The sequence below is a fragment of the Schistocerca piceifrons genome, chromosome X, assembly GCF_021461385.2.
Source record: "Schistocerca piceifrons isolate TAMUIC-IGC-003096 chromosome X, iqSchPice1.1, whole genome shotgun sequence".
NCBI lineage: Eukaryota > Metazoa > Arthropoda > Insecta > Orthoptera > Acrididae > Schistocerca > Schistocerca piceifrons.
Window position 1 is genome coordinate 482,911,162 of NC_060149.1, and position 25,217 is coordinate 482,936,378.

The 25,217-nt window shown below is 36.9% G+C and overlaps 1 long non-coding RNA gene across 1 annotated transcript; it reads left to right on the top strand.

The window, feature by feature from the left end:
• The first annotated feature begins 5,645 nt into the window (after window positions 1–5,645).
• Window positions 5,646–17,817, top strand: LOC124721139. The gene is made up of 3 exons (XR_007006276.1): window positions 5,646–5,694; window positions 6,561–6,591; window positions 17,723–17,817. It is a non-coding gene; the product is annotated as an uncharacterized LOC124721139 (long non-coding RNA).
• The last annotated feature ends 7,400 nt before the right edge of the window (window positions 17,818–25,217 follow it).

A 25,217-nucleotide genomic window follows, 5' to 3' on the forward strand; every position in this document is an offset into this window, starting at 1 on the left:
TTGATAGGAGGGGCGTAAGGTCAGCACACCGATCTCCAAAACCCAGGAGAATTGCCTCAGTTTAATCCTTGTACCTCTGAAAAGATGAGTTAAATCAGTGTTAGTATTAGTTATGATGGGAAACAGCCAAAATTGTTAAAATTGAACAAGCTGCATGGCCTGATGGAATCATTATCAGATTCTATATTGAATTTTCAGCTCCTTTAGCCCTTCTTCTAACTATAGTGTATAATAGATAATTCGAACAAAAAACTGTGCCCAGTTCTTGGGAAGAAGCACAGCTCACACCCGTCTATGAGAAGGGTTGTATAAGTTGTCCACAAAACTACCATCCAATATCCTTGACTTCAGTTTGTTGCAGAATCATAAATCGTATTCTGAGATCAAATATAATGATGTATCTTGAACAGAATAACCTCCTCTATGCCAACTAGTATAGATTCCAAAAGTATTCATCATTCAAAATTCATCTTGTACTGTTCTCACATTACATACTGAAAGCTTTGGATCAAGGCAGTCAGGTAGATGCAGTATTTCTTGATTTTTGAAAAGCATTTTACTCAGTGCAGTCCCTACACTTATTGTAAAAAGTTTGATCATATGTGATATCAATTGAAGTTTGTGACTGAATTGAGGACTTGTTGGTAGGGATGACCAGCATGCTCTTTTGGATGGAGAGTCTTCATCAGATGTAGAGGTAACATTGAGTGAGCCCCAGGGACGCGTGTTGGGACCCTTGCTGTTCCTGTTGTATTTTAATGACCTTGCAGACAATGTTAAGAACCTCAGACTCTTTCCAGGTAATGCTGTTAACTATAATGAAGTACCTTCTGAAAGAGGCTGCATAATTATTCAGTCAGATCTTGATAAGATTTCAGTGTGGTGCAAAGACTGGCTACTTGTTTTTAATGTTCAGAAATGCAAAATTGTACACATCATGAAAAGATAAAACTTAAGTGTTCTATGACTATAATGTCAGTGAGTCACTATTGGAATTGTCCAACTCCCACAAATACCTAGGTGTAACACTTTGTATGGATATGAAATGGAATGATCACATTGGCTCAGTTGTGGGTAAAACAGATGGTAGAGTTCAATATATTAGTAGGATACTGGGAAAGTCCAATCAGTCTACAAAGGAGATTGCTTACAGATTACTTGTGTGACCTGCTTCAGAATATTGCTCAAATGTGTGGGACCCTTGCCTAATAGGAGTAACAGGGGGTATAAAACTTACACAGAGAATGCAGTACAAATGGTCGCAGGTCTGTTTTACCCCTGGGAAAGTGATACAGAGATGCTGAGGGAACCGAACTGGAAGAGTCTTTAAGACAGACATAAACTATGCAAAGATAGTCTACTAATAGACTTTCAAGAACTAACTTTAACTAATGATTATATGTATATACTACAACCCCCTATGTATCACTAACATGAGGATCATGAGGGAAAAATTAGAATAATTCGAGCACACACAGAGGCATTTAAACAATCATTTTTCCTGTGTTCCATACATGAATTGAACTGAAAGAAAACCTAATAACTGGTACAGTGGGACAAATCTCTGCCATGCAGTTCATGGTTCTTTGCGGAGTATGGATGTAGATGTAGCATAATTTGCACCATTTAAAATCACTTCAGAGAACCAGATATGCCAGTGATACTGTTCAGTTCATGTTGTCCTGTGTTTTCAAGACCGGTTTGACAACTGTTGTCCAAGCAAGTATGTATCATATGGCTCCACTCCCCCCCCCCCCCCCCTTCCCCCCTTTCTTCAGTCATTAGTTGCTTTTTATTAGGACTCTCGGTAAGGTCTTTAATAAACAATATAAATCTACTGATAGTGGAAATAGTTTTTCTTTCAAAACCAGTAGGAGAGAGAGCTGTTGCTTGTTACACTTTTCAGACTTTTACCTCTTGCCTGCCCTGTAATAACAGTTTAACAATTTTCTTACTCCATTTTTAAATGAAGGCGTTCATTTTTTGTGTGTTGCAGTCTTTTTCTGAAATTACAAAAACTGCTATAGAGAATTAAAGTCTCTCTAAATGTGAAAATGTATTACAAGGTACAACATGGTCATGTACCTAGGAATAAATATTCAATTGGCATTTAATACCATTGTAACTGAGAAAATCCTGTCAATGCTGTATTTAATAGTTTGTTCCATTATTACTGTACTACACACCAATAATCAGTAAGTGAAATTTAAGCAAGCAGCAGTATTACCAAAAACTAGTTACAAGCAAAATGAATTTTGTATCTGGCAGGCCACTTGAATTTGTGCACACAATGGCCTGATTGACTAATTTTGATGCTAATTCATATAGAAATCACACAACACATCAGTTTTCTTCTAAAATATTATTTCCCACCAAACCCTGAAATGCAACACCCTAACAAGTTTGTCAGACTGTTTTTTACTACCCTGTACAAATAGTTCTGAAAATGTATACAATTTTACTCACCATATACTTCTCTACCTGAAGACTGAACAATAGATTCCAAGTAGATGTAGTATATTATACAGCACTTAAATGTACAAAATGTGAAAGATTGTAAAAGGTTGTGAAAAACAGAAACTCATACCTGACAACAAAAAGGACAGCAGAAATTGATGGAAAATGCATATAGTGGTCTCCAGTGGATGTTCCTACATATCATTTTAACATTGGGCACTTCACAGAAGTAGCTCCCTACTGCTTTCTAGATCAGTGGGGTTAGTCTTAACCCATATTTTTACTTCACTTCCTCACCTGCCCCAGTGGTTTATCTTGAAGCCGGCCCTGCTCACTGATTTCTGGTATCACTTAGTATCAGGACCAATGACTAGTTGCAACAGCAAAGTGATTGCGGCAACTATGTTGTAAACAGCCAGTTTGTGGATGAATGTTTAGTGGAATATCTTTTCTTTCATTCTCAAATACTTTCACCTGTGCCAGTTTTTGGTACCACAACAACAGTAATTAGCATGGGACACTTGCAACAAAATTCCCATTAGTGAGAGAATCACAGGGAGGAAACTTGACACAGTATTCTTCTGTGAAAATGAGGAACAGAAAGCCCTCACCATTCTGTAACACAAAGTTGATGAGATGAACAGTGCAAATTACTGTCAATGGTTGCAGAACCAACTCCTTTCAAATCTTCCAGACTGATGAATTATTATACATTACAGTGTTCTCAATAATACATATCTAGAAAGCAAATGAAACTCTATCATTGTGGCCGAAAAACAGGTGATTGCTTTAAAGTACATCCGAAAAATGGAAATTCCAGGCACACAGTCACCCTTGGCATTACTGAGATTTCGTTCTTCTTGCAGCTTTTTATTAAGGCTATCTCCCATCCCCATCAATCGTTCTGCACAGTAGCACTGTCAGTGAGTTTGTTGGATTAGTTTCTCTCTCTCTCTCTCTCTCTCTGTCTGTCTGTATGGTTCTGTATAATAATAAAAAAAGGCTTTTGTTGTAAGTGACATAGTTGTTATCAGAATGTTAGAATGTAATCTTTCTTTCCTTCTTTCCATACAGAAGAGGAAATATTTGATGCAGAACATTAATAGGTGTGGTTGAATTCAATCTGTGGCAAAACAAGTTTCATCTATGACATTAATCTGTTCAAAAAAGAATTTCCTCAATGAAAATTCATAAGAGTAATGAATGAAGAGGCAAAAGGAACTTTCAATCACAGGTTGGAGCAAATGGATTGGTCTTTATATATAGCCATGATGGTGTTGATACTAAATTTAACTTTTTTATAAATGAATTCTGTGCTCTTTTTTAAGAAATATTTCCAAATAAATGGATCAGAAACAGTGCTTCCAATTCTGTAAGTTAGCCTTGGATTACAAAGGGTATAAAACAGTCATGTAAAACCAAAAGGGAAACTTATGCTGCAGTAAGATTCTGTAAAGATGTAGAAAAATGGGAACACTATAGATTATACTGTAAAATTTTGAAGAAACTAATACAAAAATCAAAAGCCCTTTATTATGAGAAGAAAATAGATAATTCTAATAATAAAATGAAAACAATGTGGAGCATTGTAAAAAAAGAAACAGTTAGAGATACAACAAGCAAAGAAGATGTAAATAAAATCAGATATGAAGGTACCCTAGTAGATAACCCCAAAACGGTGGCTGAGATTTTTAATAAACACTTCCTATCAGTAACTCAACAGATTGGTTGCAAGCCCAATGTTGATGAAGCTGTAACTCTTTGTCAAGCAGTATATTCAAACACAATTTCAGAAATGCACCTTAATCCTGTCACTGTAGAAGAAATTCAAAAAATCATCATGTCTCTAAAAAGTACGAACTCTGCAGGGGTTGGTAATATATCTAGCAATCTATTGAAATATTCTTGTGTGTGGATAAGGGACATTCTCTGTCATATTTTCAACACTTCCCTTCAAAAAGGTGTTGTTCCCAGTGAAGCCCCTGTAAAAAAGGGCGATAAAGCTGAACTAACTAACTATCGACCTTACTCTTTGCTGACAGCTTCCTCCAAAATTCTAGTAAAGCTAATACATACAAGAATTACTGATCATCTCATGAAGAATGGAGTTCTCAGCAAGAGGCAATTTGGCTTTCAAAAGGGCCGTTCAACAGAAGACGCAGTCTACGCACTTGCAAATGAAGTCCTAGAAACCCTTAATGAAAAAATGCAGCACTTGGTGTCTTCTGTGATTCATCCAAAGCGTTTGACTGTTTTGATCACCAGATTCTCTTGCAAAAAGCAAAATTAGTAGGAATAAGTGGTGTTGCAGGCAATTGGCTACAGTCGTACCTCCAAGACAGAAAACAAAAAGTTGTCTTGAGTAGCTCGGGTGGAGTATGTGACGCTTCCTCAGATTCTGAATGGAGTTCCATTCTTGGGCAAATATTATTCCCGATTTTTATAAATGATCTACCATCATGTACAAGCCTGCCGTGTAAATTTACGTTATTTGCTGATGATACCACAATTTTTTTGAGCAGTAGAACAGACAACAATCTTGAGGAACTCATTAATTACATACTCTCAGATGTGGTTAATTGGTTCAAGGTGAATGGTCTCAGATTAAATTCCAGTAAGACCGGTTTATTCAATCCTGTACAAAAACAGAAAAAGAGAGAGAGATAAGTGTGATATGTGATAATCAACCAATAGAAAGAATGGAAACAACAGAATTTCTTGGAGTGCACATTGACAAGAAAATGAACTGGTCTTCACATATTATTGATCTCTGTAAGAGGCTTAGCTCTGCTACCTATGCTTTACGGGTTGTCCCTACATGTGTTGAACTTAACACTGCAAAAGTGGCATGCTATGGCTATTTTCATTCTCTCATTGAGTGCGGAATTATTTTTTGGGGCAACCAGCGATTAGCAAGGAAAGTGTTCATTGCACAGAAGTGAGCTTTAAGAATTATATATGGATTGCGCCCAAGAGACTCGTGTAGAAATAGTTTTCCTAAATTTAAAATATACACAACTACATGCCAATATATTTTTTCTCTCATTTGTTTTGTTTGTAAAAATATAGAGATATTTCAACCAAACAGTATTTACCATGAGCATAACACACGGAGGAAGAATGACATTCACAGCGAGCTCAGAAATTTGAGCTTGGCGGAAAAGGGTGTCCACTACACTGGAGCAAAACTCTTCAATGCTCTTCCACCTGAAATAAAGACAGAGATTCATAACAAGAGTAAGTTTAAGAAAGCACTAAAAATATTTCTGCTAGAAAAAGCTTTTTACAGTCTAGATGAATTTTTAACTAAATAAATTGTAATATTTTAATATTATATGATACAAGTTGACATAATCCCACTAAGAAAGTTATTTAACCTGAGCTCTGTATCTGTGTGTGCTCTGTATCTGTTTTCTGTAGTGTTTTAATGATTCTAAGAAAATATGTATTTTCTTTTTCTGTGTTGCTGCCCAAAGAATTTACGGTATAAATTTTTATATAATTATGTACTCAAATTTCTGTATATGCTACAAGATTATCAGAGTGTATTTGTAAAAAACTGACTCGTTCCACGTCCTTGTGTATCCAACACAGTTGGACCTAGGGAACACGAAATAAATCAAATCAAATCAAATCTTGACAACTCCTTCTATACCATTGATAAATCCTTGAATATGAGTAAATAAATCTGGAGATATGATATATGCGTTTTGTGCCATTTAAGGGAATGGGATAGATAATAGGAATATTTAGGTATAACACTATAATGTAAAAAAAAAAAAAAAAAAAAAAAAAAAAGGGCCTTGTTTGCTGTGCGCATTTGAAATGTTTCACATCATAACGGTTTTTCAATGCTATTGATCAATGGAACACATAACTAACTAACTAACAAAGAATGTCCTTTGCCTGTTTCTCCTGCCCACACTTGTCTTTCAGTTTACAACTTCACTACAGTATCTGCTGTACTGCTTCTCCACTATGTGACAGACTCATAGTCTCTTAACTCCTTTGCTATAGCCTTGCAGTGTGTGCTGAAAATGATTTAGTTACTTATATTTGATGTGTGAATTATGTTACTGAATGTAATTTTGCTTTTGTTACAGGTAGATTTTGGACAGCTGCTGTTGTCTATCAGTAAGTATCATCTGTTAAACTTTTCTTTCTTTTTCTTGAGAAATCTGATTAAAGTGTTGGTAAGTCTGATTATATACTTATTAGACAAACAGCCCCATCAGTGATCATGCAAATAAAGCTACACTTAATTTACAGTAAAGCTGCACTTAATTTGAAATAAACTCAAAACAGTATTGTCTTACTGAGGATCAAACTGTGCAATAAACTATACAAACACATTATAGAGATAATTAAAATCAAAACATGTATGTGAAAAACCACACTTTTTAAGTAATGAGAATGATGAGGTAAAGCTGCCAACATCCTCCAAATGGTACTGAATGCTGCCGTGTTTTACCACATATGGTCCTACTGCAGATGTTACACTGCTGCTTTCCATCAATCTTTGAACTTACTTACTGATTCAGTAACAGGGGAACCTGAGATTCAGTATAAACTCTGGACCATAGGCACATGTGCCAACTCTCCTGTAGAGAGAGACTCCTGATTTTCCACCTTTTCTCCCGCTAACCCATTATTCCATTATTTCCCCCGATTTTCAGCTACTTGTCATCAAACCTCAGACATTTGCCTTGAAAACCTGCCATTTCAGTTTTTTTGTCAATGGTTAGAGAGTCATACCACGCCACAAATCACACAGGTCATGCCACCCATCATCTCAGGTTTTCATGAAACATTGTATATTTTCTTACACTGGTAACATAAGAACTTCTGGAAATTCTTTTTGGCCTCAGACCAAAACTTTTTATGTTGAATTTTCAATTAGTGATGTTCTGATGATCTGGCTCTACGAGAATGCCCATGCAAAGTGGTACTTCTCTACAGGAATACCCATTATTCAAGTGTATATGAAGCTCAGCAGTTTGGTCCCACAGGAACTTACCATCACCAAGTACACCAACAGTACATAAAATGTTTTCCAAAGGCGCAAAACAAGAGTCTTCCTTTTCAGGTCAAAAGATGACACTGACAGTCCAAATGGGTGGAAAAAAAGTAGCTCAGTGTCTCCTTCTTCATTACATACATTCTTGATAAAGGCAAACTATTACTTGTCATCGTATACAGCTGCCACAAAAGAATTTGTTAAGGATCAGTACATGCCCATTGCAAGGCATTTACATTCAATGAGAAAATCAAGAAAGGCTTTTTTGAATAAATTAATTTTCTAATTTCTAATAAATCACAGGGAAGTGGTTTTTAATAGTGAAAATTCCTGGTACCAGTCATTGTGCAGGTTGTGAAAAATCTCTTCTCGAGTTTCCTTCATAGGATGTTTGCATTGATTTTCTCTAATAAATGAAAAAAAAAACATTTGTCAATATTAGCCTTGCAGAAACTGTAAACACCAGATGCATTTTATATTTATACATTGTCCTCTAGTTGAAGACATGTTTTACAGTTCCTCCCAATCCATCACTTACAACATACAAATTTACTGCAGCTAGTAACAAAAAAGGAATGTTTACTGTCAATGGAAAAATCATTTTTGTATTCACACGTTTTTAAAGCTTTTCTATTTTTATATTGAGCAGTACAGCCATCAGTGAAACAATACAGCTTCTTGACTTGTGAGTAGTGTTCAGCCAACCACTTAAATCAAAAGTTCCAGATTGATTAACCAGTTGAGTCTGATGGTCTGTGTTAATCCACTGGCTGTATTCAGTTTAATCATCATCATATTTGTAAGGTAATTTTTCTTTCAAAAACCTAAGACTTTATCACTTCAGAATCATCAAGTGATTAAGAATACAGTCATAGTTTTCGAAGTCACATTCAAGAAATTTTATAATCTCTTTCTATGTTGATTGAATGTGTTCCACATCCAAAAGCAGTTTTACATTTTGGTGGATAGAACAGACACTTCTGAATAAGTGCTTGTAGTACCAGGTAAAATACATCACTTTGGTCTAGTGAACAAAATTTAGAAAAACCAATGTTAATGTTTGGGTTCACCCATTTAAAACAATAATATAGTTCCCTCAGGTTGCAGAGGATAAGTCTTTTTTGCATATACACATTCTTCTGAATGCAATCTTTGTCTTCTTCTCCTGGTAACATTAGAGTATATTCATCATTTTGGTAAAGATCAGTGACAGACTTTACAGTTTCATCAGTGATCATTTTATCTCTTTTTGGCTTAGGAACTGATAAAACATTGATCTCTGTTTTCAGTTTCCTTGCCAGTTGAACTACATGCTCACTAATGTTGAATTCTGACATTATTTTGTCTTTTGACCAAGACAGAGAAGCTAAAGTTAAAACTCAATTTTTTTTTCAGATCTCCTTACACTACCCATTTTTTATTTCATTAAGACTGCCATGGCATCAAATTCTTTGGCTATCTTAACAATTCCATCATCCATTTTATCCTCCCTACTATCAAAAATTTCAACACTGCAATCCAATGCCTGGTACACTTTTTCTTCCAAAACATGCTTCACTGTTCGTAGCTTCTGTTTGCCATATGAGGCCTTGATGTGATTTGGAATGGTATGAATCTTTAAGGGAGAGCACTCCAAATCATCTAACATTTTATTTACATCCTTAATACATTGACTTTCAAGCACTGACTCATGAAAGTTACCTCTGGGTCACTGGCATCACTTTAATTTCTATTACAGGTTTTTTTTTTTTTTTTTTAAAAAAAAAAAAAAGTCTGACAACATGTAAAAAGTTTTTTGCCTGGTTTGACATCAATTCTCTTAGCTACTATCTATCAGCCTGTGAATTCTGAAATGATCACAAGTTCTTTGATGGCTTCCAAAAACCTTTGAGTAACAGTAACTGTGATGTCCATATGTACAGGGTGGTCCATTGATAGTGACCGGGCCACATATCTCACGAAATAAGCATCAAACGATAAAACTACAAAGAACAAAACTCGTCTAGCTTGAAGGGGTAAGCCAGATGGCGCTATGGTCAGCCTGCTGGATGGTGCTGCCATAGTTCAAACGGATATCCACTGTTTTTTTTTTTTTAATATGAACCCCCATTTTTTATTTCATATTCGTGTAGTACGTAAAGAAATATGAATGTTTTAGTCGGACCACTTTTTTCGCTTTGTGATAGATGGCACTGTAATAGTCACAAACGTATTAGTATGTGGTATCATGTAACATTCCAGCAGTGTGGACAGTATTTACTTTGTGACACATCACTTGTGTTAAAATGGACCGTTTACCAATTGCGGACAAGGTTGATATCGTGCTGATCTATGGCTATTGTGATCAAAATGCCCAACAGGCATGTGCTATGTATGCTACTTGGTATCCTGGACGACATCATCCAAGTGTCCAGACTGCTCGCTGGATAGTTACTTTATTTAAGGAAACTGGAAGTGTTCAGCCACATGTGAAACATCAACCACGACTTGCAAGAAATGATGATGCCATAGTAGGTGTTTTAGCTGCTGTCATGGAGAATCCGCACATCTGTAGCAGACAAATTGTGTGAGAATCAGGAATCTCAAAAATGCCAATGTTGAGAATGCTACATCAACATCGATTGCACCCGTACCATATTTCTGTGCACCAGGAATTGCATTGCGACGACTTTGAACATCGTGTAAAGTTCTGCCACTGGGAACAAGAGAAATTACGGGACAATGACAGATTTTTTGTACGCGTTCCATTTAGCGATGAAGCATCATTCACCATCAACGGTAATGTAAACCAGCATAATATGCACTAATGGGCAACGGAAAATCCACTACGGCCGCGACAAGTGGAACATCAGCAACCTTAGCGGGTTAATGTATGGTGTGGCATTATGGGAAGAAGGATAATTGGCCCCCATTTTATCAATGGCAATCTAAATGGTGCAATGTATGCTGATTTCCTACGTAATGTTCTACCGATGTTACTACAAGATGTTTCACTGCATGACAGAATGGCGATGTACTTCCAACATGATGGATGTCTAGCTCATAGATCGCATGCGGCTGAAGCGGTATTGAATAGCATATTTCTACATCTACATTTATACTCCACAAGCCACCCAACGGTGTGTGGCGGAGGGCACTTTACATGCCACTGTCATTACGGAAAGCGAACTACTCACTGTTGAGAGGAATGTCGTTACACGTAATGCCAACTGCATTGAGGTTGACGGACATCATTTTGAGCATGTATTGCATTAATGTGGTGTTTACAGGTAATCACGCTGTAACAGCACGCATTCTCAGAAATGATAAGTTCACAAAGGTACATGTATCACATTGGAACAACCGAAATAAAACGTTCAAATGCACCTATGTTCTGTATTTTAATTTAAAAAAACCTACCTGTTACCAACTATTCATCTAAAATTGTGAGCCATATGTTTGTAACTATTATAGCACCATCTATTACAAAGCGAAAAAAGTGGTCCAACTAAAACATTCATATTTCTTTACGTACTACACAAATATGTAATAAAAAATGGGGGTTCCTATTTAAAAAAACGCAGTTGATATCTGTTTGAACTGTGGCAGCGCCATCTAGCAAGCCAACCATAGTGCCATCTGGTTTCCCTCTTCAAGCTAGACAAGTTTCATTCTTTGTAGTTTTTTCATTTGACACTTATTTCATGAGATATTTGGCCCGGTCATGATCAATGGGCCACCCTGTATAGTTCTTTCTTGATAGTGTCAAGGTTTATATTGGACCATAACACTACCAAATCGTGTTGCTCTTCACTCATCTCTGAAAAAAATTGAAGAGTTGGCACTACTTCAATTAAAAACAGACTGCATTACAAACAGAATGATAAGTGGCTGCACCAGAAAACAATACAACCTGTCTCACAGAAAGACAAAGAGGAACTGAGGCCAGAAGGACCAATTGTTGCATATCAGTGATGTTCAACAACACATGGCAGTGACTGTTGCAGTGTTTTCATTTATGCACATGTTTCAAACAAGCTACTACAAACACACACAACACTTTATAACCATGACCTGGTGGTTTGCTGCACAGGTAAATGTGATATAATATAGTCATTCAAAAAAATCACTTAGTAAAATGACATAAATTTTTCACACTTAAGATTGATTTGTCTGCCTAGAATAACTGATATGTAAATATGCTAATTTGAGACACCTCCATCTGAGGCACTAGGTGTCAGAATTGGCTGAACTTACTTGGAATGACCTTTTTAACATTAAAAAGTTTCTTTATTTCCGATTTATTTGTGTATTCTTTTACAGAAAACCCTTTAATATTTATATTTTTTTAGAAAGCTTGCAACCTTAGCAGTTTTTGAGACCAAAATTAGGTTCCCAGCAGTTTGGAGAAATGTGATATAAGTGATGTACCTTCACTCATGACACGTACAATCTCAGCATTCATGCATCCATATGGTTCACAGGCCCACTTATAGAGGCCAACTGGGTCAAGCCTCTGGTGTGCTCTGGAGGGCCACCAAAAAGCAGTATTATTTGGCTATCACAGATGTGTGCTTGACCTATACTGTAACCTGGTTACTGTTATCCATTCAGTGTGTTCAGTACTATGTGCAACCTGTACTTCATTGTATCTTATGTTGTCACTGAGTACCATGCTCCATAAATCATGTTTGTTCTTATTATAACAAGAAGTGTTTTTCAAGGTCCTTGTGATTTTTCCTGAAATTGTAAAGTGACAAACATTAACATATTTTTTGTAATTTTCTTTGAAACTTTAATGCTTAAATAAATTCATTCATGCTAACTGTATGCCTCTCTTAACTTCTGAAAGAAATTACAAATAAAAAGCTTCATATACATCTGAGTTAAGAGTATTTCTGTAGACAAGTACCATTTCACATGGACATTCTCGAAGAGCCAAATTATCAGAACATCACTATACTGAAAATTCAGTATAAGAAACATTTAAATCTGAGACCAAAAAGAATATCCAGAAGGTCCTTTGTTATAGGTATGAGCTAGTATACAAAGTTTCATGAAAATCTGTGATGGAGGGCTATAAATCCTAGAGTTATTGGGTGATTTGACATGGAATGATCCTGGAAGTCCTTCATCCATTACCTGTTTCTAATCAAGACACATATAGAAGGTCACACATCACCCACATATTATTTGTTATTTTTCTTCTTTCTCAAATATTTTGTAGGACATATATTTCTATTGCAGGTGTTGTTCTCTTTTGTACTTGTTTGTGTGTTGTGTTTGTGTGTTGACTGAATTCACTTATTACCTAACGTTCTTATAATCAGAGTAAATTTTTAGAGGGGATGGTCATAGGTGTTATTTTGTTACCTGGATCACGGAACGGCTTAATTTTTTTTAAATTATTATTATTTAAGCTGTTATTTCACTTGTATCTTAGTCATTGTGTTCTGATTCAGTGATTTGTTTCTCATTATGGTAATAAATTTACCATTTTCATCTTCATCCGCAAGGAGAAAGGTACTGTACATGTTCTTATGATTATTGCAGTGTCAATTGATATTTAAGTATAGGTGAATACTAATAGGCTACATAACAAGTGTTAAATATCATGATAATTTTAGAGATTCCTTTAATGACTTAGCATATCTAGAAATATGTAATAGCAGCTGTCTTTGAACATGCTGATATATAGTATGTGAAATCGTATGAGAAGAAAGTAGATACTAACCCTGAAACTTAACAGAGGAGCAGTTTTGGCAGAATTTCAGAGTGTGCCTGAGAGCCAGTTGGGAGCCTTTCTTTACAATATTCATGTGTATGTCACAGAACAACATGGCAGACACTGTTTTATAGCGGTCATACTTTCTCTTTTAAAATGGAAACAAATCATTCCATCCTGGTATTGATCACGAGAGCTACACAACAAGTAAGGGCTATGAAATGAATGTCTTTTGGGTAGATCTAGTAGATGATAATCAAACTGCAACCCATGGGTTGCATGTCTCCTGATTCAAGTATTTGTGTAGTCCACAGTTCCCAGCCATACTTTATTATAGTATACATCTAATCACTAGCAGACAAATCCAAATATGTCAATTATCACTAAGAACTTCTTACAAGGGAATGGTCCAGTCCAGCATGTTGAAACATACCCTGAAATTTTTCACACAGGAAGAATACACAGAAAGAAATGTACTGCCAAAATTTTAATTGATAAGGTGCACCGCAAGTATTAAGAAAATGGAAGTTACTCACTTTTGCCCCATGATGAACCACTTATTACAGCAGTCTGTACAGCCTTTTCTGCCTAGTGCACAATCCAGCAAACAAGCAGACACAGCCATGACAACAGAACATAGGGTGAAGTCCAAAGTGCACACTTGTGAATTTTAAGCTCTTAAACCATATCAAAAAATGTCTCACATTGTTAATTTTTTGAATAACCATTGGTTCATATTGACAGCTAAACTGTTGCAGATTTTATTGTTACGCATGCATCTGGCTGAGGAAAGAAAATCAAGGCAGTTTCTTACACTACATGATAGAAAATTTTCATCAGTTGTGACTTCAATTCATCGACATTATTTTATAAAAATTCCTGTAGCACAGTTCTTATGATAATTTTTTAATACAGTATGTTCTACCAACAATGAAGTAGTTCCTTATTTATTCACTGTAGTTATCACAAAAACGCAAAGTATGAATTGGATGATGAAGGCAAAAATTTTCTTCACACAAGGCACACCAGATGAGAGAAAAATTAATTCATTGAGGCACATGAATTACTAGTTTTATTTAGACATAACTGGGATGGAGTAAGAAATGGTCATGGCCATTGCTCTGCATATTATGCTGCAAACTGACAATACACAAATGATTGAAGTTTAACAATACTGTTATACTGATAAACATGAAATGACAAAGAGCTATCAGAAATTATATTGTCCAACAAATTTCTGAAAAATGCTCCACATTGTTGAAAAATTTCTTTATTAAGAGACTGAGTCACACTATTAGTTCCAGATGCAATCTGAATTAGGTTAATAGCATTTTTGTCCCCATCATAAGGACCTATGGATGGAGGAGTCTGTATGTCCAGGTCAAAAGAGTCCAACAAAAACAATGAATTGTTTTCTGCAACTGGTAAGAATACATTATGAATGTGGTATTGAAAATTATTCTTTCCCTTTTTTCCAGATTTTTCTATTTCAATTCAGTGATTCTTGTAACTAAACAGTCTTTTAAATCATAGGCCTTAATAACCTTGAGGTTCCTGAAGACACATGTAAAGCTGTGGAAACAGTAATCCATTGATACTTATCACTGGCATTGTTGTATATGAATGTGCCATAGCATTTATTGACTGCACAAGCAGCTCAGAGCATTTTAGGGGATAGCAAGAAGCTACACATTTGTCTAAAGTACTACCTCTTAATGACTTCTCTACAAGTTTACTCGAAGTAAACTTCATAATTTTGCAACTTCCTTTTCTGCATAATTATCTGAATCTGTTTAACCAGGTCAAAGGAACCTGAAAATCAGTAATGTTCATCTCACTCACAATTCGTAGATTTCCCTCAGTAATGGTGCATTGACTCTCATGAGCAGTACCAGATCTTTGAATAGTTTTCCTTTCACACATGTGTGAGTTTTGCTTTCGCACATATTTCATATTGCTTGTAAATCTTTCTTCCATTTATGCAAACCATATTCAGATTTTATGAAATGAAACACTAAAGAGACAGCTTACACTACACTCATTCGTCCTCTGTTAGAATATTGCTGCGCGGTGTGGGATCCTTACCAGGTGGGATTGACGGAGGACTTCGAAAGGGTGCAAAAAAGGGCAGCTTGTTTTGTAGTATCACGTAATAGAGGAGAGAGTGTGGTAGATATGATACGTGAGTTGCGATGGAAGTCATTAAAGCAAAGACGTTTTTCGTCGCGGCGAGATCTATTTACGAAATTTCAGTCACCAACTTTCTCTTACAAATGCGAAAATATTTTGTTGAGCCCAACCTACACAGGTAGGAATGATCATCAAAATAAAATAAGAGAAATCAGAGCTCGAACAGAAAGGTTTAGGTGTTCGTTTTTCCTGCGCGCTGTTCGGGAGTGGAATGGTAGGGAGATAGTATGATTGTGGTTCAATGAACCCTCTGCCAAGCACTTAAATGTGAATTGCAGAGTAATCATGTAGATGTAGATGTAGAAACTAGCTTTTGCAGATAACTTACCTTTATGTTGTCCTTCATTTAATGAAAAACTTTACAGTCTTTCTTTATTGCAGAATTTTGTTAATTTCTTTGCAAGACTCAAAACATTACTTTGATATCATATTGCTGTGAAACTCTGAAACCTGCACAAAGACAGCTGTTATTAGTGTGCATATACAAAGAAAACACAAAGAAAGCTAATTCAGTTTTACCTCCATTGTTAACAGTTAGTGATACCGCAAAGACATCTACTAATTATTATGGGTATTAAGTGAGTTGCAAATTCGAGCAAATAGTAATTCTGAAGAACTGTATCAATGAAACTATCAATGGAAATTAAAATTTGCTCTGCAAATTATAATTGTATTGTACTGTGTTACCTGTTTATCAATTTGCCATCAATAAAAGTTGTGTGCCTGCTGCATTGTGCAAATGCTGATAAATATAGATTTATTAACAAATGATGTCGGCACCAAAAAGTTACATCGCCCGTGTGATGAATTTAACCTGACCCCACTCATTCGGGAACCCACTAGAGAAATTGGCAATAGTAAAACATGTCTTGACAACATAATTACAAACATGACCCACCTATCCCACAGTGCATCAGTTTTAAAATCGCCATCTCAGATCACCATGCAGTACAGCTTAAATTGGAGCTCCATGAGGCCCCCACTGTCACCACAAAGCAACAGTTTGTAACTAAAAGAATCATGTATAATGACAACATAAATAGAATAAACTGCATGCTAGCACAAATAAAATGGTTTGAAAATAATAGCTTTTCATATGATAGCTTTGCTGCTTTGATACCACATGCCCAGTTGTAATCACAAAAATGAAACAAACAAAAAATATAAACAAAAATATCTGCAGTGACTTTTGCAGACATTGTCCTCTTATTTTTGTCACAGTCTTTTTCAGTGATCATCTATCACTATCACTCAACACCCACTTTTGTCTGCACTGTGACATTGTAGAAGGTGTTGTCCCACTTTCCCTGTATGCAAAATAAAACTTTCATATTGTGCCGCTTGAAACACCAAACACTTTGGCTATTGGGTGTGAAACCACCCACGACACAAGAACCATCAATTTGCCCACATTTGAATTGACTTAGCTTTGACATAATGCACTAGCAGCATTCACAACTACATAGCACACAACTGACATTTGCTACCTATTGAGGACATTGCACAAGTGCCATTCATGGTCACATACAACAGCGCAAGCTGCACCCTCACCAGAATTTGCATTTATGTTGAAACGCCCATTTCTCATGGTGTTTCCATATTTTTGTCCAACTGCCTTAGGTTACGAGTTAATAATAAGATCAGTAGATATGCAGTACAAGGTGCCACCCCACAATGTCAGTGTTACCTCTTGACCAAGAAAGTTTGATGACAGTTCTGGTGTTTCAATATGCATTTTTATACCTGTTATAATGCTTTGTGACATCATAGTGAAAGACATCAGTTGTCTCGGGTTTATACTGAAAATGAGCCACAGTTTTTGATCATTCATTCCTCCTGATTTATAAATCTGAATCTCCTGATCTTTAAAGGTTGGCAAGTATGCATATGTATCATTACAATATGAACGGCTAACTAATCAAATTAAAAAATAACTGAAAGCTACAGCATTAGTTTTCCACAATAATATTTGTTTTATATTTTTTCTAGGCCATCATCAGACAACTTGCGACTGGACAAACAATCCACAAGTGTCAATGACAGCTTCTGCTGTACCAAGACTGTTATTTACAAAAATATGTGACAAATTTTCATATGCATCCATAATCTTCCAATCATCACATATCTCTGTAAATAGCCTTTGTGCAGCAAGAAGTTCTCACTGCCACTATAGGCCGAAATCAGCATTTTTTTGAATAGTACAATAGCACTTTCTTTCTTTTTTGTCTCTGTGGATTCCTTATGGATCTCGGTGTAACCAGTGAGAGTAGTTTGCCTGTTTTTAGTTTCAGGTTGTTAGAAAAAAAAAATATTTGCGTTCCATCATTGTTGATATCTGATTTTCTCTCTTCCAGTGTCGAAATCAGAGCAGGAACAAAGTTGCACCTGCACCCAAGACCTGGCAAATCTGCTGCCAGTTCTTATACAGTTCACCACAAGGTTGGAAAACATAGAGACTCAGATGAATGACATGGAGACCCAGCTCAGTAGTTTACTACAACGACTTTACAGAAAGAAGCACCAGCTCACCATTGAGAATAAAAAGCAAATTAAGAAGGTGGACTACCTCATCTGGAAGCTGCAGAATGTGGAGCGAGGTTGCAACTGGACTGATGAGTCATTGTCAGCATATTATCAAAGACGGAAGAATGATGTGACACAGTTAATCAGGGATGTGAAAAACTGGATGAAGAAGGTGGTCAAGTTCAGCAAGGAGAGGAAGGAGACAATGAAGGTTGTGGCACGGTACAAGATATGCTCACAGCTACCAGACAGCACTATGTCCATAGTAGAGTCACAATTTTTAGTAACTCATACTTTTTGCAAAAGCTAGTGTTTATCTGAGTAATCATGTGATCACTGTAGTATTACAATATTTGCAGTACCCTGTATGGAATGTAAAAAATAAGGGAAAAGGTAACCTCCCACTGCATCCTATGACAGTGAGAGGCCAACAGGTACCTACACCGTTGAGACAAAAGTCCTGGGACCCCTTTTTGCCTAATGTAGTGCAGCATCCTAACGTGGTATGGGTTCAACAAGTGTTGGAAGTCCCCTGCAGAAATAATGAGCCATGCTACCTCTGTAGCCATCCCTAATTGCGAAAGTGTTGCCTGTGCAGGATTTTGTGCACAAACCTTTCAATCATGTTCCATAAACTTTTGATGGGATTCATGTCAGGTGATATGGGTGCCCAGATCATTCGCTCAAATTGCCCAGAATGTTCTTCAAACAAATTGTGAACAATCCGGACCCAGTGACATGTTTGGGAACTTAAATTACATGACTGGCTATAATGGTCTCCAAGTAGCCGAACTTAATCATTTCCAGTCAGTGAACAGTTCAGTTGGACCAGGGGACCCAGTTCATTCCATGTAAACATAGCCCACACCATTATGAAGCCATCACCAGCTTGCAACGTGGGCTTTTTGAGCTCTGTACCACACTCAAACCCTACCGTCAGGTCTTATCAACTGAAATCAGGACTTGTCTGACCACGCCTCAGTTTTCCAGTCATCTAGGGTCCAACTGATATGGTCACGAGCCGAGGAGATGCACTGCAGGTGACGGCATGTTGTTAGCAAAAGCACTCGTGTCAGTCATCTGCTACCGTAACGTATTAACACCAAATTTCGCTGCTTTGTCCTAATGGATACGTTCATTGTATGTCCCACATTGATTTCTTTGGTTATTTCACACAATGTTGCTGGTCTGTTAGTACTGACAACTCTATGCGACCGAGCGAGGTGATGTGGTGGCTAGCAGACTGGACTTGAATTCAGGAGGACGATGGTTCAAACTGGCATCCAGCCATCCTCATTTAGGTTTTCTGTGATTTCCCTAAATCACTTCTGGCAAATGCCAAGATGGTTCCTTTGAAAGGGCAAGCCCAATTTCCTTCCCCATCCTTGCCTTAACCAAGCTTCTGCTCTTTTTCTAATGAGCCCATTGTTGATGGAATGTTAGTCATTAAGTGAAGGCCATCGGCCACTGCATTCTTCATGGTGAGAGGTAATGCCTGAAATTTGGTATTCTTGGTACACTCTTGACACTGTGGATATTGAGTTATTGTATTCCTGAACAATTTCCAAAATGGAATGTCCCATGTGTCTAGCTGCAACTACGAATCCAAGTTTAAAGTCTGTTAATTCCAATCTTGTCGCCATAATCACGTCAGAAACCTTTTCACATAAACCACCTGAGTACAAATGGCAGCACCACCAATGCACTGGCCTTTTATACCTTGTATGTGCAATACTACAACTATCTCTATATGTGCATATCAGCACCCCATGACTTTTGTCACTTCAGTGTACATCTACTTCTGCACGATTACTCTGCAGTTTGCACTTAGGCATTTGCCAGTGGGTTCATAGAACCATTTTCGGATCACTTCTCTACTGTTCCACACTCAAACAGCATGAGGGAAAAGTGAAAGTTCAGATTTATCTTATTTTAACCTATTGATCAGTTCCTCTATGTAGATGAGAGTCAACAAAATATTTTGACTTTCAGGGGATGAAGTTGGAGATTGAAATATTTTGAAAATATCTCATCACAGCAACAAATGCCTTTGCTTTTATGACTGCCGTCCATACTTGCTTATCATATGTGTCAATCTCTGTCTCCCTATTTCGCCATAAAACAAAAGGAGCTGTCCCTCCAGCCAACCTATCTGATAAGGACTGCACACTTTGCAAAAGCACTGCATAAGAGGTCTGACAGGGGAAGTATAGGCAGTGTCTTTAGTTGCTTTGTTGCACCTTCTAATTGTTTTGCTAGTACAATTCCTACATTATGGTTCCAGTTTAAGATTTTTTGTATATTTTCAGCTCTAGATATTTAGTGGGGTCTACAGTTTTTAAATTTGTTATTCGTTATGTAACTAAAATTTAACGAAATATTTTTAATATTCATGTGGAGGACTTCACACTTTTTAGTCTTCAAGATCAGATATCACTTTTTGCATGATGCAGATATCTCAGCTAAATCATTTTATAATTAGTTTTGATGTTAGTAAATGACAGATGTTTGCAACCAATCTAAAAGGGCATCCCTGATTTTGTCCTGCATCATCTGTATAGATTAAGAATAGCTGAGGGCCTACAACTCTTGCTTGAGGGACCCAAGAGATTACTTCTGTTTCATTCACTGACTTCTTGCCAATTACCACCTTTCTGACAGGAAATCACAAATCCACTTGCACAACTGAAATGATACACCATAGGCATATAATTTGATTAGAAGCTACTTGTGAGGAATTGTGTCAGAAACTTTCTGGAAATCTAGAAATTTGGAATCAACTTGAGTTCTCTCATCGACTAGCGCTAATTACTTCATGTGAATTAAGTGCCAGTTGTGTTTTACAAGAATGGTATTTCCTGAATCCATTGTGACTATGTGTCAACAGCATTTTTTAAAATATTTGGTAATGCTGGAACACAGTGCATGTTTCAAAACTTTGCAACAAATAGATGACAGTGATCTGGGTCTACAGTTTGGTGGATTACCGCTATTTCCTTTCTTGTGTGCTCGTGTTACCTGTACAGTTTTCATTCCTTAGGTACAAATCTTTCATCAGGCATGTGGTTATGTATGATTACTAAAAATTGACCTATTTTATTATCTTACTCTGAAAGGAACCTAATTAATATACAGTCCTGGGAGACTTGCATTTATTACTGAAGAAATCTACTTCCAAATTACTCATGCTTACCAATATTTGCAGGGGTTTCTCAAAGCTAACAGACTAATGAAAAAATGGTCTTTAAATATGTCTGCTTGTGCCTGTATATGTGTGGATGGATATGTGTGTGTGTGTGTGCGAGTGTATACCCGTCCTTTTTTCCCCCTAAGGTAAGTCTTTCTGCTCCTGGGATTGGAATGACTCCTTACCCTCTCCCTTAAAACCCACATCCTTTCGTCTTTCCCTCTCCTTCCCTCTTTCCTGATGAGGCAACAGTTTGTTGCGAAAGCTTGAATTTTGTGTGTATGTTTGTGTTTGTTTGTGTGACTGTCGACCTGCCAGCACTTTCATTCGGTAAGTCACATCATCTTTGTTTTTAGATATAGACTAATGAAACACACACACACACACACACACACACACACACACACACACACACACACACACACACACACACACACGCACACGCACACATGGTTACAGTGTTCCAACACTACAACCTGACTACTGTAGTGTCTCTTATTAGTCTGTTAGCTGTAAAGAAGCTTAGTAAAGATTTGTCTCATTTATGTGCTTTTTGATCATTTGGTGTCTCCTTCCATTGTATTTTTTATGATTGTTTGTGGAATTAGGCTAACTCATGATTCAAGTTTTGAAATTTTTCTGTAAATACCAAAAGTCAGTCACTGGACAAAAATTAAAGCTTTTATTTCTGGTACTCATGTTGGGTAAGTAGAGGATGAGGATAAGAGAGGCAAATAAGATTTCAGTATAAAACAAATAGGAGTTATGGAGCATGTAGCTTTTGTTGTGGGGAGGTTGAGGGTATTGAGGGAGATTTTGAAAACTTCTGATATGCTGTGATATTGTACATATTATCTGATAAGAGGATCTTAGAAAGTAGCCCACTTTGATGTTCTTGATACTTGTTGACACCCTGTCATCAATTTCATAATGCTGTAAGATGCAGTATGAAAAAACAATAGAAAATTACATTTGAAGATTAAATTTAAACAGAGTCACTGGTAACTGAATGCATAGTATAAGTGTTTTGTAATCATGAAGTCTCTGACCATATGAATGTCACCAGCAACACCTTCTTTTATTTACATTTTATTTAAACTCTACTTTACTGTCATTGAAGTGTTAACTAACAAATACAGACATAATTTTTAATAAAAAATAACATCCTTTTATTTTTAATTACTAATCACATGTAAATAAACTCAAATTTGCTTGACGTGTGAAAGGTCTAATTGGCAATTGATTAAATGTATGATTCAATAATACTGTTCAATTTATAAAAATGAAAAAGTGATACATTTTCTATTTGATGCTACACATTTTTGTAGAAAAGTTTCATTTATTAAGAATAATTGCCTTTACTAAATCTAAAGTGACCTAGGAACTTAATGAATACAAGACTTTTGTGCAAGCACTGCACCTCTAGCAACTTCGCTAAAATGCTCAAAACATTTTGTACTTAACAATTCCCAGATATCTTCAATCTTGGAAGGAGTTTTTTTTTAAGAATACCGTCATACTGCCTTAGGAAATTGATGAACTGGCACTAGCCTTCAACTGTTATTACCATCTAGGAAATAAAAGAAGTTTAGTTAAAGAACAAGTAAATCAGTAAACAAAAATGATGACAGATTTTGTCTCTTGTCTACAGAAGATCAAGAAGGAGCTGGCGTTGATGAGAAAGCTCAAGGACTGGAAAGGCAATGAGGAAGCACTGCTCCGCAGTTCTCTGTCCTGCAGCAGCTGCAAGAACTCCACCTACCAGTCTGAGAAGATTAAAGGTAACAAGGTAAATATTATCTCCAACACAGCCAGAGATTGACAGTAAGTCTTCCCAAAACCCTTATATGAAGGCCATCTTTTCACATTTTACAAATGACCTCTATATGGTGTTCAAGAGTTGTTTTAAAGTTTGTCTTACATTATTTTTAAAGCAATGGCAGTTGAAAAATTTGAGAAATTATGAGGCAGATTTGCAAGCTGGTACTTGATTCAGGAGGCGAAATGTGTAGTACTGTCGGTAGATGTGTATAGAAGCAAGAGATATGCTTTTACTCATACAAAGCATGTCCACAAATTAAGTTTCCCACTCGTCCCACACCTAGAAAAACATATGTTATGGGAAGCAATTGTGTATATATGAAGGAATAATGATGTGGCATGCACTATCAAAACTTTCTGGGGTCTCCCAGTAGCTTTGTAGCAGCAGTTTAAAATGTGTGAAGTGCAATCAGTGATAAAGTTTTTGAATGTACAGACCTTATTACCAATTGAAATTCAGTGTCAGGTGCGCCAGGTCTGTTGGACTAATGTCACAAGCAAGCAGATGGTGTGTCAGTGGTGCAGAAACTTTGGAGTAGAGAGTTAAAACGTTCACAGTGAGGAGTGCAGCAGAAGACCATGTGACATTAGAGCTGGTGGAGCTGGTATGGGAATGCATTATGGAGAATCATCACACTATAATTACAGAACTCAGCAGTTAGTTCCCACACATGTGCCCCTCCTTGTTGCATGCTGAGCATGTGTAATTCTGGAAATTATGGCTAGGTGGATGCCAAAGCAACTGACTCCAGAACACAAAGCCAAGTGCATGAGGGCAGCTCTGACTTTCTGTAGTGGTACTGTGATGATGGCAATTCATTTCTGGACCAGATCATCACAGGTGGGGAGATGTGGGTTTCACATGATACCCCAGCAAGTGAGCAACCGGCAATGAATTGGCACCACAGTGGTTTTCTCTGCAGGATGAAATTCAGTCAGTTTGTGATTGCACAAAAAGTGCTGTTTTCAGTGTTCTGGGACAGAAGGCACATTCTCCTCATTTTGAATTCATGACTGGAGGTGAGATGGTGAAATCTGAGCATTACTGCAAAACAATGTGAAAATTTTGGCAGGCCATTAAGAATGAGCCTGCGGGATACTTAGTGCCAGTGTTGTCTCACTGTCCAATAATACTCAGCTACACACGGCACTGCAGATGACATAAGTCCTGCAAATGTTCAGCTGGGAGATGTCTGATCACCCATCCTACTGTCCAGACCACACTCACCATGATTTCCCTTCTGTTCCAGAGCCTCAAAAAATTCCTGTCCAGTTGGAGTCATTGCTTTCGGACTGACAAAGAGCCAGAGATGGTTGTCATATGGTGGGTCCAATCCCATGAGGCAGACTTCTATGACATGAGGATACAAAAAGTTTGTCTGAATTTTGATGGTAAATGTGCAAAAAAAAAAAAAAAAAAAAAAAAAAGCACAATATTTTCTTTATCTGTTCCTAGAACTTTTTAATTAAGCTTTATTTTTTTCTTTTCTGTTCATGATCCCAGGGAAATTTATTTCATTGCTGCACTTCATATGTTTGTCTATAGGCAGTTCTATACTTATTGCCTCCTAGCATAAGTACTGGCAGTAAGCTTACTGGCCTGTGTTTGCCTGGCCTTGGTAGCTGCTCTTCTTGATATCTCTTCCTTGTAATTATGTGCTTTAGCAACCTGATGGACAAGACAGCACACATGTCACCTAGAAATATTCTAAAATTCATTGACATCTCAGAAGCACTATGATGATGAGCTTCTTCTAATGAATTTACACAGTGCACATACCACTGGCCATTAGCTACACTTATGAAGTCTTATCAGTGGCAACAAACATACTGAGTAATTTCATTATCACATTTCATGACACATTCACTGTTTGCAGTAGATGTTCACACAAATAACATACTTGATGTTTGCACAAACAATTTATCTGATACTTACTAAATATTAATTAATCTCAGAGTGAGTCACAAAATAATAATACATTCAGGTGGGATCATTTGACTACCCAACCATAACAGTGTCACAAAGACTTTAAGGAAATGCTTGCAAACCATAAACTGATATATGAAGATGGCATAAGAGTTCACAATGCAGCCATTAGGTGCCGAATGACTGGAGGAAGTTCACAAAGATTGAGATCATAAAGATGTCCATACCATGGCCTGCCTGACTGACAAAGAGCCAGAGATGGTTGTCACACGGTGGGTCCAACCCCATGAGGCAGACTTCTATGACATGAGGATACAAAAAGTTTATCTGAATTTTGATGGTAAACAGCTGATTAATGATGTTGATGTTGTGAATCACTCCTGCAGACTGA